Consider the following 18,537-nt stretch of genomic DNA (forward strand, 5'->3'; position numbering starts at 1 on the left):
GGGAGTGGGGAGACTACTGCGGGAAAAATAGGCGGTGTAAACAGCTTGAACTCTGCAGTTGGAAAAACATCATTTTCTATTCTGCATATCAGAATTACCAGGTTTATAACCATTTGTTGGATCTAGACAGGATGTTCTTTGTGTCCTTGCCACAAAAAACTGGCTTCCTCTGCTGCAGCTCTCTGCCTTTCAAATATTATCAATACACAGAGGGTTTTGTATTGTCCATTATATAGCTGTGGTCTAGGCTGAGGCTACTTCTCTAACCTGCCTTTTACAGGCCTGAGAGGAGTCCACTGAAGGACGAGGAAGAAGGGGTCAGGCTCTAGGGAAAGGTTCGCCAATTGGAGGCCAGGCCCAGTTTACCTCTCTGAGCCTTATTCAGTTAAGAGTACTCCTCTGGGGTGAAAGATGCCATGGAGCCCAGGCTTCATTGTCACCTTCATTTTCCTGCATCTCTGCACTCCACTCATGGCTAGCCATATCTGTTCTCAGCGTCACAGTTGTGTTCATGGTTCCAGAGGCTATCTGTGCGATGACTCCCACTCCGCTGGGACTCTGGGACTCTAGAGCAGTAGCAGTGTGAACAGCTGGTTCTTTTGGCCTTCCATCCCCTTGGGTACGTACTTGCCAGTCTTGCCATGTTTTGTAAAGAGAGTGCTTGAGCCAACAAAAGGTTGCTGAAAGTAATCAATATTATATTATTGCATGCTGTAGTTGTGGTAGTTGTTTTAGTATGTCTTTTCAAATGGTGATATCTACTGTATTGAGTGGGCAATCCACCAATGTATCAACACCTATAATTTAAAAATAGCAGTCTTAAGTGACGTTAATGTGTATTATTAACTCTGGCTGTAAGGTCTAGTAGAGTTTCAGTCTCTTAGAAAACGAGCAATTTTCAGAATCCCGCATTGTTACATAGTATCTTATTTTCATTTTGTTTAAATTGGACTTATAATTAGTATTCAGTAGGTAAGTCTCCTGAAGAATCACTGAAGTAGTTTTCATCATATTGTATATTGCATAAAATAATGGATTTCATTGTGACATTTTCATATGTATGTGACATACTTTAATCATATTACCCCCTCTTTCCCAGTTGATCCTCATTGTCACAGATGGACTGAGAACAACACTTTTTCTCTTGGACATCTAGATTTCAAGGCACTGTATGAACCAGGTTATTGTTCCTCCAATAAAGTCTTTTCAGTCTAGGGGCAAACCAGAGAAGGATGCAAATGGTTCTTAAAATGTCTTGAAGATATTTGTTGAACTCCTTTCAGTAGTGTGGAGACTTTCCGTGTCCTGTTCTGTTTCGGACACTAGGGCATTTTGGAGGCTCCCTTGCAGGGGACTCATTTGCAAGGCTTGTGAAGAAGGGACTGGCTTCTTCTCTGTAGGCAGAACTCCCTGCTCTTCAGCCACGAGAGAAACTGGGCATCTTTGCTCTTCATCAGTCTGGTATTATAGATGCTTTGTTAATTTTCTCAGTTGCTCACAATACCTTATGCTCCTATTTGTTCTGAATTAATTCCCTGCTTAACTGATCTGCTTCTCCGTGTATTTAAGGACATTGCGTTTCCCACTTATCACCTGCTGCTAATCTTCAGCAGTAAAATTAAATTGACATTTATTAAAGGATGTTTTGATCTATCTTTGAAAAGGGTAGTAAAGAGTAATTAGTCAGAGTAATTACTTTTTTTCATTTTATGTGCAAATTTAGGTTGGTTGCTGAAACCGATTCTAATTTTATAATGGTGGCAGAGAATTTCAGCTTTGCTTTCATAGTTTGTTTAAGTGGTTAAAATCTGATGGCTCCTTGGAGCATCTGTGAATTCAGCAGCTTTATAAAGCCCACCTGCTTTGCTTGGGAAATATGAAGCTGGCACCAGCACTGGTCCTACCAAGCATCTTTTTGTTTCATTTTGGTCAGAAGTTAGCCCCTGTTCAGTCAGTTGGAAGTATAGACACTTTTTCAAAACATGGAGTTACATGGCTCCAGCTTATGTAGCAGAGAATGGCTTAGTCAGTTATCAATGGGAGGAGAGTCCCTTGGTTCTGTGAAGGTTCCATGACAGTATAGGGCATAGAATGGCAGGGCCAGGAGGTGAGACTGGGTGGGTTGGTGAGCATGGGGAGGAGTAAGGAGATGGGGGGTTTTTGGAGGGGAAACCAGGAAAGGGGATGGCGTTTGGGATGTAAATAAAGAAAATATCTAATAAAAAAAATCTCTTAAAGGTAGAAAAACCAACCAACCAACCAACCAACCAAACAAACAAACAAAAAACCCCACAGGGCAGAAGTCTCTTTTCAGAGGAAGGGGTTTTGTTTTGTTTTTTAAAATTTGGATGTTTTGTTTATTGACATTTCAATGTTGTTTGTCCCCTTTCCTGGTTACCCTTCAGAAGCCCCCTATCCCATCGTCCCTCTCCCTGATTCTATGAGGGTGCTCCCCCCCCCCTCCACTCCTGCCTTTCATCTCTGGCATTCCCTTACACTGGGGCATCAAGCATAGAGCCTTCTCAGGACCAAGGGCCTCTCTTCTCCTATTGATGACAGACTAGGCCATCCTCTGCAACATGTGCAGCTGGAGCCATGGGTCACTCCATGTGTACTCTTTGGTTGGTGGTTTAGTCCCTGGGAACTCTGGGAACAGGGGATGGGGGGGGGTCCTGGCTGGTTTATATTGTTGTTGTTTCTATGGGCTTGCAAACTCCTTCAGCTCCTTCAGTCCTTTCTCTAACTCTTCCACTGGGGACCCCGTGCTCAAATAAAAGAAAATGAAGCTGTAAATATATCAGTTATTGAAATACAAAACATGAAAGCTGACTGAATTGTGAAACATTCTTGAAGGGATTGCAACCTGAATAAAAGAATTTTGAATAAAAAAAAAACCCATGAAGTTAACAAATTGACAGTGTAGACTTTCTAGGATTCTGAGTTGAACATTACTATACCTTGGTAACTAGAAGTTGACATAAAGGTTAGGCAGAAGGGGATGTGGGTGGAAAGGAGGTGTCAGACCAAACCAAAACTAAAATACATGCACTTCATGTGCTGGCTGTAATTCATTATTCCAGGTCAGGGACCCTGCTCTCCAACTCTATGGTCTTAAAATCTCACCAAACCAGGTGAAGTGGGCTGCAGAATAATCCCAGCATCTGAGAGGTGAAGCAGGAGGATTTCAAGGTTTCTGGAACACAGTACTAGGCTAGCCTGCACAACTATGGCAAGACCCTGTCAAACCATCCACCAATTAATGAATGAGTAAATAAGTTTTTATATGTGGAAAATAATGGATATAACTATATTGGTACTTTTAAAAGCATTTTTATATCATGTTAGATTTATTTTATTTTATGTATTTAATTTTTTACATGTATGTTTGTGCATCATGTGCATGCCTTAAGCTCATGAAGATTAGATGGTGTCGTAGGATCCCCTGAAAGTAGAGTTATGAACGATTGTGAGCCATCAAGTGGGTGTTGGGAATGAAAGCTGGGTCCTTTGGAAAAGCAGCTAGTGGTTTTAGGTAATGAGCTATCTCCAGCCCAGTCTTTGGGTTTCTTGAGGTCATTATTATCTGCCTGGCTGAAGATTCTTTGTTCTAGACTGTGAACTCTTAAGAGGTATTCCAGCTCTACTGCTTCCTAACACCAGACAGGCATGGAGATGGAGAAGTAGCTGAGAGCTTACATCCTGATCTGTAGGCCAAGAGAGAAGAGAGGACAAGAGGAGAGAGAGAGGAAGACAAGGAGGCAAGGGGAGGGAGGGAGCGAGGGAGAGACTGGGACAGGGTCATAGACACAGACACAGAGTGTGTGTTTGGGCTTTTGAACCGCAATGCCCACATCTTCTTCAAGAGGGCCACACCTCCTAATCCTTCCCACACAGTTGCATTATGTGGTCACTAAGCATTCAAATATATGAGCCTTTGGGGACCATTCTCCATTGATTATTTTGTCTATCCCAGTCTATAGATAGGTAATTTTGAAGGCCTGGCTAGATCTATTTTAGGCTTAGAACTACTACTGTCCTGCAGGAACCTCTACAGGACAGTTTCTCTTTGTTGGTTCTCATGTAGTTGCTCTGTGAAGGACAATCAAGCTCCTTGTGTGTTACTTGCAGAGTTCACACAGCAGTGAAGTCAGGTGGCTTACACTTCATTCTGTCTGTTGATGGACGGAGTCCTGCTTTCTTCTTTCTTCTTTGTTAACCTAGTGCTTGGGGAGCACTGTCTCTATGTAGAGTTCCCCATCATTAGCATTAGCCCCTCCTAATCTCTGATTAACCCCAAGAGTTCTACCTGCATCATCTCCATAGTTGTGCTGGGGCCACCTTCTCTGTTGGTGCCACAGCCCTGCCTGCCTTGGATTAATCTCCAGCTTTCACTTTACTGGCCCTGCTTTCTGTTGTCATCTTTAAGAACACCTTTCACTTCTTTCACAGTCTGAGCTCTGGATTTCAGAGCTACGATGTTTTCTTGTTCAGAAACAGTATTTGAATTGACAGAATTACCAATTTGTCCATGCCTTTGGTGTAGTGGCTTATTTAGAACTTTATGTACTATTTTTAGTAGTACTGCTTTCTTTCTTCTTTTTTAATACTTTTTAAATTATTTTATTAAACTAATAAAATTTATTTTAAAATATATAACTTGTAGTACTGCTTTCTTAAAGAGAAACTTCCAGTTCAGCAAAGCAGAGAAGAGACTAAATTGATGATAGGGGGAGTTTGTATGGGTTAGTTTCTGCCTTTATTCTTTTCTACTATCATCACTGGGCATGGTTGGATATGCAGTCATCTATCTGCACGGTGCCTTTGTGTTCTTAGGCACAGGGGGAGTGGGCATACTCCTGGAAGCCATTCCTATCCCATGATGCCTGGCTCTGTAGAAGGAAGCCACATATGTCTCCAACAAAACTCTCCTAATCTAGATCAGCACTTCTCAACCTGTGGGTCCTGACCTCTTTAGGGGTCACATATCGTAGATCCTGCATATCAGATATTTACATTATGATTCATTTTTTATTAGATATTTTCTTTATCTACATTTCAGATGTTATAAACCCCTCTCCCCTCCAAAAACCCCCATCCCCTCCCCCTTCTCCCTGCTCACCAACCCACCCACTCCTGCTTCCTGGCCTTGGCATTCCCCTACACTGGGGCATAGAGCCTTCACAGGACCAAGGGCCCCTCCACCATTCTCTGCTACATATGCAGCTGTAGCCATGAGCCCCACCATGTGTACTCTGGTTAGTGCTTTAGTCCCTGGGAGCTTTGGAGGTACTGGTTAGTTCATATTGTTGTTCCTCCTATGGGGCTGCAAACCCCTTCAGCTCCTTGGGTCCTTCATTGGGGACCCTGTGCTCAGTCCAATGGTAGGCTGTGAGCATCCACCTCTGTATTAGTCAGGCACTGGTGGAGCCTCTCAGGAGGCAGCTATAACAGACTTCTGTCAGCAAGAACTTGTTGGTGTCCACAAAAGTGTCTGGGTTTGGTGATTGTATATGGGATGGATCCCCAGTGGGGCAGTCTCTGGATGGTCATTCCTTCAGTCTCTGCTCCACATTTTGCCTCCATGGGTGTTTTGTACTCCCTTCTAAGAAGGATCAAACTATCCACACTTTGGTCTTCCTTCTTCTTGAGTTTCATGTGGCTTGTGAATTGTATCTTGGGTATTCCAAACTTTTGGGCTAATATCCACTTACTAGTGAGTTCATATCATGTGTGTTCTTTTGTGATTGGGTTACCTCACTCAGGATGATATTTTCTAGTTCCATCCATTTGCCTAAGAATTTTATAAATTCATTGTTTTTAATAGCTGAGTACTACTCCATTGTGTAAATGTATCACATTTTCTGTATCCATTCCTATGTTGAGGGGCATCTGAGTTCTTTCCAGCTTCTGGCTCTTATAAATAAGACTGCTACGAACATAGTGGAGAATGTGTCCTTATTACATGTTGGAGTGTCTTCTGGGTATATGCCCAAGAGTGGTATAGCTGGGTCCTCAGGTAGTAAGTACTTTGTCCAATTTTTTGAGTAACCACCAAACTGATTTCCAGAGTGATTGTACCAGCTTGCAATCCCACCAACAATGGAGGAGTGTTCCTCTTTCTCCACATCCTCGCCAGCATCTGCTATCACTTGAGTTTTTGATCTTAGCCATTCTGAATGGTGTGAGGTGGAATCTCAGGATTGTTTTGATTTGTATTTCCCTGATGACTAAGGATGTTGAACATTTCTTTAGGTGCTTCTCAGCCATTCGGTATTCCTCAGTTGAGAATTCTTTGTTTAGTTCTGTACTCCATTTTTAAATAGGATTATTTTGTTTTCTGGAGTCTAACTTCTTGAGCTCTTTGTATATATTGGATGTTAGCCCTCTAAGGGATGTAGGATTGGTAAAGATCCTTTCCCAATGTGGTGGTTGACATTTTGTCCTATTGAAAGTGTCCTTTGCCTTACAGAAGCTTTGCAATTTTATGAGGTCCCATTTGTCAATTCTTGATCTTAGAGCATAAGCCATCTTTTTTGTTATTGTTGTTTTCCTCGAGATAGGGTTTCTCTGTATAGCCCTGGCTATCCTGGAACTCACTCTGTAGATCAGGCTGGCCTCTTTCTTCTCTATTAGTTTCAGTGTATCTGAAAGATCTATCTGGGCTTGAGCTTTGTAACAAGGAGATAAGAATGTATCGATTTGCATTCTTCTACATGCTAACCGCCTATTGAACCAGCACCATTTGTCTTTTTTCCACTGGATGGTTTTAGCCCCTTTGTCAAACATTAAGTGATCATAGGTGTGTGGGTTCATTTTCAGGTCTTCAATTGATCTACTTGCCTATCACTGTACCAATACCATGCAGTTTTTTATCACAATTGCTCTGTAGTATGGTTCACTATTCTAGGTTTTTTGTTATTCAAAATGAATTTGCAAATTGCTCTTTCTAACTCTATGAAGAATTGACTTGGAATTTTGAAGGGAATTGCATTGAATCTGTAGATTGCTTTCGGCAAGATGGCCATTTTTACTATATTAATCCTGCCAATCCATGAGCATGGGATATCTTTCCATCTTCTGAGGCCTTCTTTGATTTCTTTCTTCAGAGACTTGAACTTCTTGTCATACAGATCTTTTACTTGCTTGGTTAGAGTCACACCAAGGTATGTAATATTATTTGTGATTATTGTGAAGGGTGTTGTTTCCCTAATTTCTTTCTAAGCCTGTTTATCCTTTGAGTATAGGAAGGCCATTGATTTGTTTGAGTTAATTTTATGTCCAGCCACTTTGGTGAAGTTGTTTATCAGGTTTAGGAGTTATCTGGTGGAATTTTTGGGGTCACTTAAGTATACTATCATATCATCTGCAAATAGTGATATTTTGACTTCTTCCTTTCCCATTTGTATCCCTTTGACCTCCTTTTGTTGTCTAATTGCTCTGGCTAGGACTTCGAGTACTACATTGAATAGGCAGGGAGAGAATAAGCAGCCTCTTCTAGTCCCTGATTTTAGTGGGATTGCTTCAAATTTCTCTCTGTTTAGTTTGATGTTGGCTATTGGTTTGGTGTGTATTGCTTTTACTATGTTTAGGTATGGACTTTGAATTCCTGATCTTTCTAAGACTTTTATCATGAACACGTGTTGGATTTTGTCAAAAGATTTCCCAGCATCTAATGAAATGATCATTTGTTTTTTTTCTTTCAGTTTGTTTATATAGTGGATTATGTCGATGATTTCCGTATATTGAACCATCCCTGCACCCCTGGAATGAAGCCTACTTGATCATGATGGATGATCATTTTGATGTGTTCTTGGATTGAGTTTGGGAGAATTTTATTGAGTATTTTTGCATTGATATTCATAAGGGAAATTGCTCTGAAGTTCTCTTTCTTTGTTGGGTCTTTGTGTGGTTTAGGTATCAGAGTAATTGTGGCTTCATAAAATGAGTTGGTTAGGGTACCTTCTGTTTCTATTTTGTGGAATAGTTTGAGGAATATTGGTGTACTAGCTGGCTTTGTGTCAACTTGACACAAGCTGGAGTTATCATAAAGGAGCTTCAGTTGAGGAAATGCCTCCATGAGATCCACCTGTAAGGCATTTTCTCAATTAGTGATGGGGTGGGGGTGGGGGAGGGGCGGGCTTGTAGGTAGTACCATCTCTGGGCTGGTAGTCTTGGGTTCTATAAGAAAGCAAGCCAGTAAGTAACATCCCTCCTTGGCCTCTGCATCAGTTCCTGCTTCCTGACCTGTTTGAGTTCCACTACTGACTTCTTCTGGTGATGAACAGCAATTTGGAAATGTGAGCTGAATAAACCCTTTCCTCCCCTACTTGCTTCTTGGTTATGATGTTTTTGCAGGAATAGAAACCCTGACTAAGACAATTGGTATTAGGTCTTTTTTGAATGTTTGATAGAACTCTGCATTAAACCCATCTGGTCCTGTGTTCTTTTTTGGTTGAGAGACTATTAATGACTGTTTCTATTTCTTTAGGGGATATGGGACTGTTTAGATCGTTAATCTGATCCTGATTTAACTTTGGTATTTGGTATCTGTCTAGAAAATTGTCTATTTCATTGAGATTTCCAGTTTTGTTGAGTATAGGCTTTTGTAGTAGGATCTGATGATGTTTTGGATTTCCTCGATTTCTGTTGTTGATGTCTCCCTTTTCATTTCTGATTTTGTTAATTTGGGTACTGTTTCTGTGCCCTCTAGTTAGTCTGGCTAAGGGTTTATTTATTTTGTTGATTTTCTCAAAGAACCAGCTCCTGGTTTTGTTGATTCTTTGTATAGTTGTTTTCGTTTCTACTTGGTTGATTTCAGCCCTGAGTTTGATTATTTCCTGCTGTCTACTGCTCTTGGGTGCAGTTGCTTCTTTTCGTTCTAGAGCTTTCAGGTGAGCTGTTAAACTGCTAGTGTATGCTCTCTCCAGTTTCTTTTTGGAGGCTCTTAGAGCTATGAGTTTTCCTTTTAGCGCTGCTTTCATTGTGTCCCATAAGTTTGGGTCTGTTGTATCTTCATTTTCATTAAATTCTAAAAAGTTTTTAATTTCTTTATTTCTTCCTTGACCAAGTTATCATTTATTAGAGTGTTGTTCAGCTTCCATGTGTATGTGGGCTTTCTGTTGTTTTTCTTGCTGTTGAAGACCAACCTTAATCTATAGTGATCTGATAGAAGATATGGGATTATTTTAGTCTTCTCATATTTGTTGTCTGTTTTTTGACCAATTATATGGTCAATTTTGGAGAAGGCACCACGCTGAGAAGAAGGTATATCCTTTTGATTTAGGATTAAATGTTCTATAGATACCTATTAAATCCATTTGGTCCATATCTTCTGTGAGTTTAACTGGATCTCTGTTTAGTTTGTTTCCCTGATCTGTCCATTGATGAGAGTGGGGTGTTGAAGTCCCCCACAATTATTGTGTGAGGTGCAATGTGTGCTTTTAGCTTTAGTAAAGTTTCTCTTATGAATGTGGGTACCCTTGTATTTGGAGCATACATGTTCAGAATTGAGAGTTCTTCTTGGTAGATTTTTCCTTTGATGAGTGTGTAGTGTTGTTCCTTGTCTTTTTTTGATGACTTTTGGTTGAATGTCAATTTTATTCAATATTAGAATGGCTACTCCCACTTGTTTCTTGGGACCATTTGCTTAGAAAATTGTTTTCTAGCCCTTTACTCTGAGGTAGTGTTAATTTTGACACTGAGGTGCATTTCCTGTATGCAGCAAAATGTTGGGTCCTGTTTACATATCCAGTCTGTTAGTCCATGTCTTTTTTTAAGATTTATTTATTGTTATATGTAAGTACACTGTAGCTGTCTTCAGACGTACCAGAAGAGGGCATCAGATCTTATTACAGATGGTTGTGAGCCACCATGTGGTTGCTGGGATTTGAACTCAGGACCTTCGGAAGAGCAGGCAGTGATCTTAATCGCTAAGCCATCTCTACAGCCCCAGGCCATGTCCTTTTATTGGGTAATTGAGTCCATTGATGTTAAGAGATATTAAGGAATAGTGATTGCTGCTCCCTGTCATTTTTTATGTTATTTTTATGTTTGTTATTTTTATGTGGTTATCTTCTTTTGGGTTTGTTGAAAGATTACTTTCTTGCTTTTTCTAGGATGTAATTTCCCTCCTTGTGTTGGCATTTTCCATCTATTATCCTTTGTAGGGCTGGATTTGTGTAAAGCTATTGTGTAAATTTGGTTTTGTCATCTTGGTTTCTCCATCTATGGTAATTGAGAGTTTTGCTGGATGTAGTAGTCTGGGTTGGCATTTGGGTTTTCTTTAGTCTGTATGAGATCTGCCCAAGATCTTCTAGCTTTCATAATCTCTGGGGAGAAGTCTGGTGTAATTCTGATAGGTCTGCCTTTATATGTTACTTGACCTTTTTCCCTTACTGCTTTTAATATTCTTTCTTTGTTTAGTGCGTTTGCTGTTTTGATTATTATATGATGGGAGGAATTTTTTTCTGGTCCAATCTATTTGGAATTCTGTAGGTTCCTTATATGTTCATGGCATCTCTTTCTTTAGGTCAGTGAAGTTTTCTTCTACAATTTTGTTGAAGATATTTATTGGCCCTTTAAGTTGGGAATCTTCATTCTCTTCTATACCTATTATCCTTAGGTTTGGTCTTCTCATTGTGTCCTGGATTTCCTGGATGTTTTGGGTTAGGAGCTTTTTGCATTTTGTATTTTCTTTGACTGTTGTGTAAGTGTTTTGTATGGTATCTGCTGTACCTCAGATTCTCTCTTCTATCTCTTGTATTCTGTTGGTAATGCTTGCATCTATGACTCCTGGTCCCTTTCCTAGGTTTTCTATCTCCATTGTTGTCTCCCTTTGTGATTTCTTTATTGTTTTTATTTCCATTTTTAGATCTTGGATGGTTTTGTTCAGTTCCTTCACCAGTTTGGTTGTGTTTTCCTGTAGTTCTTTACGGGATTTTTGTTTTTCCTCTTTAAGGTCTTCTACCTGTTACCTGTGTTCTCTTTTATTTCTTTAAGGGAGTTATTTATGTCCTTAAATTCCTCTATCATCATCATAAGATGTGATTTTAAGTCAGAGTTTTGCTTTTCTGGTGTTTTGGGGTAGCCAGGGTTCGCTGTAATGAGAGAACTAACTGAGTTCTGATGATGCCAAGTAGTCTTGGTTTCTGTTGCTTATGTTTTTGTGCTTGCTTTTCACTGGTTATCTCTGATGTTAGCTGGTCTTGCTGCCTCTGACTTGGGCTTGTTCCTCCTGCAAGCCTGTGTTTTAGTACTCCTGGGAGACCAATTCTCTCCCGGAGGAATTTGCCTATGGAGAGCTATGGTACAGGGTCACCTCTGGGGTGCAGACAGACACCAGAAGTATTCTGTCCCCAGCTGATCCTTGGTTCCTGTGTCCTAATGGCTCTGTGAGGGTCCCCCTTGGGACAGGAATTTGAAGAGAAGTAATGGTCTTACCTGTGCTCATAGGTGTGTATGCACTCCTTTGGAGGTCAGCTCTTTCCTGGTGGTATTTGTGTGTGTAGCTCTGTGGTCCAGGATCAGCTCTGGGTGCAGACAGAGACGACTCCTGTCCCAGGCAGCCCCTTGGTTCCTGTGTCCTGAGGGTTCTGGCTGGGTTCCTCTGAGCAGCAGTGATGGTCCTACCTGCAGTCACAGGTCTGTCTGCACTCCTGGGAGGCTCTCTCCCTTCTGGTGCTATTTGGGAATGGAGCCCTGTGGCATTGGATCTGCTACAGGTGGAGACAGAAACCGACTACATTATGATTCATAACAGTGGCAAAATTGCAGTTATGAAGTAACAATCAAATAATTTTATGGTGTGTGTTTGCATTTTGCCTTGCAGCTGGGGTGTGTGAACACTGCTTGGGGAGACAAAACACAGGGGTTCTAGGCTACTTTCCTTCTTGTTGCCATAGGGGTCCCATGCTCTAGGGATGTGGACACCTACTCAAATAGGTGTCTAAGCCCGTGTTTCTCCGCGTGAGAAAAGGTGTGGGCTGGGACCCAGGCTGTGGTTCTCATGTTCCCAGGCACTCAGACACTGCTGGAAAGCTCGAGGGTTCGAGAACAAGGTGAGTGTCAGGAGTAGAGAGGCCTTTTGTGGACCCTTGCCCCCTGTGGTCCGTGAAGAAGGAGACAGTCCTTGTTTGTCCAGACTGTTTAATCATGATGAAAATTGCATGCATATGACTTACTCAGGGTGAACCAGAGAATAAATGTCTTTTAGAGGAAGGAGTGTCCAGGAAGGGAAGCTTATTGGCTAAACCCTCTAGATTGGCAGCCTATCTAGATATCTTATTAGCATAGAGAACTCTGGGCAATATGCTATGTGACCAGTTGTCATTGTCCTCTTAGTGGGGTGGTATGCTCCAGGACTGGGACCTGGTTGGGAGCAGATTCAAATGCCCACCATTCTCAATTTTGAGAATTGCCAGGGTTCCTTAATCTGCTCAACTTTACCGTTTTTCCGTCTGGTGACACCCTATCTCTTGCCCCATAGTAAGGGGTCACAACAACATGAGGAACTGTACTAAAGGGTTATTAGGAACGTTAAGAACCACTGAGCTAGATCCTCCAAAGGTCCAGAGCAACATCTTGAGGACTCGAAGGTCTGTGTGAATGGAGTTGTACGAGAAAAAAATGCTTTGAATAGATTATAATCAAAACATTATATTTACAAACTCTATAAAAACATATGAGCACTTGAACATATTATTAGAATCTTCAGGCGGCCTTCAAAGAGCCTGTGAAAGTGAGTGTCCCTGAAACTTGTTTCACTGGCTTTATGTAAACCAATTCCGCTCAGGCCTTGTCTCTACGGTGAAAGCAATTCCAAGTGCCATATTGAAATATGGCTCAGAGCAATGCTTTTACGTTTCTTATGCATGTAGTTGACATTGGAGAATTTGTTGAAGTAAATAACTTGTTATTGATAATAGTGGCAGACATTTAACAATTTCTACATGCCAGCCTCTGTTTGGAACACTTATTATAACATGCTATTTTGTTTAATCTTTAGGACAATGCCAGGTATCAGATTTCTTTTCTTTCCTTTTCCTTTTCCTTTTCCTTTTCCTTTTCCTTTTCCTTTTCCTTTTCCTTTTCCTTTTCCTTTTCCTTTTCCTTTTCCTTTTCCTTTTCCTTCCTTCCTTCCTTCCTTCCTTCCTTCCTTCCTTCCTTCTTTCCTTCTTTCTTTCCCTTATTTTATAGAATCAAAATCCATGGCACAGAGAACTAGGATGGTCTATTTTGACCATTAAACAGTTGAGCTGGGGCTAAGTCTTCATCCCATAGCCCACTCTTCTGCCCTCTTCTCCTGAAGCCACCAGTCTTAAATTCATGCAAGAGATTAAAGAGTGACCTTATGGGATAGTTTTGTGTGAATGTCTTTTGCTCTCCTATCTTAGGAAAGCTGTGAAAATTGGGGGGAAGGGAAAGCTCAAGAAAAGAAGCTAAACTGAAAGAAGTGCTAATTAGGATTCCTGAGAACACACAAGCAAAGGCTGGTTAAACAACAAGGACAAATACGCACTTAATTGTACTGTGTCTTCTACGTTCCGAGAGACACCCCCTCTTCCATTGTTAATACTGTAGTCAGAGTGATTTCCTGGTACATACAGATGATGCAGGAGTGTCCCTTCCCCATATCACACTTAAACTGTTAACACAGATGAAAATATCTTGGAAGAACATGGATAGGTTTGCTAAAAGAATATTATCTAGTGTTTGCATTTACTGAATAAGAATGATGAAGAGAAAGTAATACAGAGATGGTTTGAGAAAGCACAAACAATGATTTCTGAATAATTTTAGAACAGACTCTAAAATAGGGATATGGGATTTTGTTTTTAAGGTATATAAAATATAATTAAAGCTTTGTGTCTCCAATAAATTTAGGATTGACTTCTAGCCATGATATGAAATTCTTCTCACTATAAAAAGAGAGTTAGCATGTAATTAACCTTACTGTTGCATTTTGGCGGATAAATAAGTCTCTTAAATTTTCACTTCATTTGCCCTAGTTTTAGCCTCTAATATTATCTATCCTAGCCCATGCATATATGCAGGGATTATCTTTACATATCTTGCACAGTTAACAGCCATTAGCCCAGAGCCCATGGTGAAAGAAATACAGGCTTTGACTCCTCAGAGCCTGCATTTCTACAGTGCTTCCTCCATACAGTTGCAGAATAGGAGGATGCCCCGGGAGTGAGCCAGCCCAATAGGAGGACACCCCGAAAGTGAGCAAGCCTAACAGGAGGATGCCCCAGAAGTGAGCAAGCCCACTTTCCCCTTTTCTTCTTTTACTGAAGTGTCCTCACTAAGTCTTCAACCAGAAAGTTTCTTTCTTGATTGCCCATTTTACCTCACTCCTGTTGAACTGAGATAAGCTGTCCTAGTTTTCACTTGGTGAAGAGGAGTTTAATGGAGAAATCTGAGGTGGCTTTCTCTCCATCTACTGGTAGGTGCATTCCTAGGATTTTCTTGAAAATCATGTTAACTTTAGATACAGTGGGACTTTTTCTGTGATAATTGTCTTGGCATACCACTGCGGAACACACAGGACAAGAGGGCGGTGCACTGAGTTTAGTGAGGACCGAGTTTCTATCCTAATTTTGATATAAATGATTACCTTTAAAGCAAATTTTCACAATGTTAGGGTATTTGCAAATAAGGCAAAATGAATCTAGAATATCTTTCTACAGTTATAATTTATGTTGCAAATATTATAATCTAAAAACACAAGTTACATATTTGTCTTATTTAATTCATAACAGGAACTACATTTTCTTAATTATATATTCTCTAATCCATTTAAATAATGCTAATAATTATGGGTCTATAACAACATGAAATATTCTGGAAGAAAGAGAGTAATGTGTTCTGAATGCTTAGACCTGAAAAATTTCAATACTTCAAATTATATTGAAAAAAAATTTATGAAGATACTTAATAAAAAAGAACAAGAGAAATCATAGTGGAACATTTAAAGCTAATTTAGTTTGAGATATGGTTTAATATATGTGGGCATGTATTAGGATATTGAGAGATTTTCAAGATAGCCACCAAACTGCTGGCTGGGTCCCGGTGGACTCCTGACTCTGGGGTTGGGTACTTGGCTTCTCTCGCTTGCAAGCACTGACCCCTCTTCCCCTTTCCACTTGTTTTTTTTCCTGACATTTGCACTTGTTGATGCTTACCATGTAATGCAGTTGTATAATGTCCATCATTGTAGGGATGTCTTCTGGTCAGTGCCATGGTAGACACTTGTATTAAATCTCATAGCTTCTCTGCAAAGCTTGGGATCATGTACAGGTGTCCAAGTCCTGACAGTGACCTTGCACTCTAACTACATTTCCTCCCCCACCTTCAGTTCCTTTTACACCTCTTGGCAGACTAGAATGCCAACTTTAAGATTTATCTGGATCTTTACTGTTCATTCTCCCTCTTCCCTCTGTTTTTACATTCCTGTCTCACAGCTGCAGTCTCACAGCTGCATGCAGTCTCACAGCTGCATGCAGTCTCACAGCTGCATGCAGTCTCACAGCTGCATGCAGTCTCACAGCTGCATGCAGTCTCACAGCTGCATGCAGTCTCACAGCTGCATGCAGTCTCACAGCTGCATGCAGTCTCACAGCTGCATGCAGTCTCACAGCTGCATGCAGTCTCACAGCTGCAGTCTCACAGCTGCATGCAGTCTCACAGCTGCATGCAGTCTCACAGCTGCATGCAGTCTCACAGCTGCATGCAGTCTCACAGCTGCATGCAGTCTCACAGCTGCATGCAGTCTCACAGCTGCATGCAGTCTCACAGCTGCATGCAGTCTCACAGCTGCAGTCTCACAGCTGCATGCAGTCTCACAGCTGCAGTCTCACAGCTGCATGCAGTCTCACAGCTGCATGCAGTCTCACAGCTGCAGTCTCACAGCTGCAGTCTCACACCTATAGTCTCACACCTATAGTCTCATACCTGTAGTCTCATACCTGTAGTCTCATACCTGTAGTCTCAGGCTGTTACTCTGTCCTCTGTCTACACAGTCTAGCTTGATCTGCGATCGTTTATTTAGTACTACTGTGTTAACTGTATGACTATGTGTGTGGTTTCTGCCTTACTGAACTCAACCTGATGTACATGCATACTTGCAAAATGTCCAAATACATTGTCTTCTACATTCACTAAGAATGGTCTAAAGGATCTAGGAGACGTAGATCCGCTTAAATGTCGTTAGCGTAAAACTTGTTCCCTGAGTTCGATTCTGACAGCACAGCAAGCAGACTCCTGCCTCTAGTGTTGGGCACTTGGCTTCTCTAACTTTGAAGGGCTTTCTGCCTCCCCCTTTCCACTTGTTTCTATCTGACCTTTATTTGCATTCTTTAATGTTCTCCAGATGTCATATACCACGGTACACCTTTTTATTTATTTCAGGATGGCCAGGTTTTACCCATTTCTTGAGGGCCACATATGCTTTAGGGATTCAATAAACAGTAGATAGAAAAGGGGGTTCCCTACAACATGGTGGACAAGCTATGTTGCGGGGGCCAAACCAGGCTTGAATCCAGCCTTTGTAAATAGTTTTATTAGAATACTACTCACACTCTTTGATTTACTTATCAACACTCTTTGAAGAATTCTAGCCAGGTGTTGGTGGTGCACACCTTTAGTCCCAGCACTCAGGAGGCAGAGGCAGGTGGCTCTCTGAGTTTGAGGTCAGCCTGGTGTACAGAGCAAGTTCCAGTACAGCTGGGACTACACAGAGAAACCCTGTCAGGACCCCTCCAATCCCCCAAAAGAAATAGAAAGAAAAAGAAAAACTCTAGTTGTAGAAAAAGTGAGCAATAAAGGAGGGGTGCTATTTTTAGTTAATGCAATTAGAGTTTTCTGATTGTTCTCTTCAGAGCCAGATTTAACATAGAGATGGCTTCTTAGCTACTAAGAGTGAATTTGCATAGACTTGTCAAAGTAGTTATAGGTAAAATATCATCTCCCATCAAATCAACAAATACAAGTGAGAAGATAGTTTAGTACTGATGTGCATGGTGTAAGATGTTGTTCTCATCATGCGGTTAGTGGCAGTATGAGTTGATAAAGCCTTTAAGGGGGATAATTTTAATAATATATTTCTAGATTAAACTTTCTGTAAAAATATTATTAACTTTTTCCAACAGTGTCTCTTAGCTTGTGTTAACCTCAAACGCTCTCACTGTAACCTTGAACTCTTGACCCTCCTCTCTCCACCTCTCAAGTGTTGAGGTTGAGGTTGCAAGAATGTGTCGCTATATCTGGCTTAGACTTTCTGTATTCATTTGTGTGTGTGTGTGTATTAGTATGTGCGTCCCACATGTGTGCACGTGGAGATGGCAGGTAAAGATTGGGTGTTAAAGAATCCCATTGCTCTCCATCTTATTTATTTAACTTCTTAGTTTACTTTGTGACAGTCTGCTTTTGTGTATGTTCATGTGCATGCAGATGTACCTGAACAGGTGTGCATTGTATGTAGAGGCCAGAGGTCAATGTCAGGGTATTTCTTAGTTACTTTGTTGCTCTTGTGATAATGTACCATGACAGAACAGTTTAAGGAAGCTGGGGCTTGTTTTGGCTTATAGTTCCAAAGAGATTAATTCCTTCAAGGTGGGGAAGGCATAGTAGCAGACAGAGAAGGCATGGAGGTTGGATCAGGATCCAGGAACTATGTACCTTCTTTTTAGATCTGCTCTTTGCACCCATTTTTATGGTTCTCTGTATTGGCTGTATGTTCATCACTTGGATGAATCTGACTCATACCTAAGTTGCATGGGTACTATTTGAAGGGCATCAGATTTGTCCAGTTAGAATCACCTTATTTGTAGACAATATTTAAGTTTAGAGCATAGTGTAGGATTTATTATGTAAACAAGATACTAACAAGAATCTCCTTACAAGCATAAAACAATGGGCAAGGGGTACTTCACATGTTGGAGGAGAGGAAGTCAACGGCATTAGCCTCCATTTAAAAATGTAGATTAGCTTTGGCCACATTAAGGAATTCCTTTTTAGTCAAAAGCACATAATTTAGAAGAAAACATCTTCTTGCAAAATGGTACTATAACTTAAGTCTTGGAAGGTGTAACATCCTTCATTAACTTTCACAACATTGTCTTTTACTTTGACAAATTATAGCACTGTTCAGCTTATATTGTCTGACTTATTTAATAGACAAGATTTAGAAAAGGTTTTGCTAGGTTTGTATTAGCAGTTTGAATTTATAAGTAGGAGTAAATGGACTTACATTTTTACTTTTTAAAATTCTTTTTTGTTTTTTAAAGATTTATTTATTTATTTTATGTATGTGAGTACACTGTAGCTATACAGATAGTTGTGAGCCTTCACGTGGTTGTTGGGAATTGAATTTTTTAGGACCTCTGCTGGCTCTGGTCAACTCAGCTTGCTCAGTCCCTGCTTGCTCTGGCCCAAAGATTTATTTATTATTAAACATAAGTACACTGTAGCTGACTTCAGATACACCAGAAGAGGGCGTCAGATCTCATTACGGGTGGTTGTTAGCTACCATGTAGT

General features: G+C 40.7%; 1 protein-coding gene across 5 annotated transcripts in view; it reads left to right on the top strand.

Moving 5' to 3' along the window:
- Aven (apoptosis, caspase activation inhibitor) overlaps nt 1-18,537 on the top strand; it is a 138,371-nt gene that overhangs the window by 78,302 nt on the left and 41,532 nt on the right. The window contains exon 1 of one of the 5 annotated variants that reach the window (NR_149741.1): nt 429-619. The exons of the other annotated variants lie outside the window; for them this stretch is intronic. The gene's annotated coding sequence lies outside the window, so the exon portion shown is untranslated. Of the gene's footprint in view, nt 1-428; nt 620-18,537 lie in introns of those variants that run through there. 5 annotated transcript variants of the gene reach the window in all.

Source organism: Mus musculus, chromosome 2 (assembly GCF_000001635.26).
Source record: "Mus musculus strain C57BL/6J chromosome 2, GRCm38.p6 C57BL/6J".
Lineage (NCBI taxonomy): Eukaryota > Metazoa > Chordata > Mammalia > Rodentia > Muridae > Mus > Mus musculus.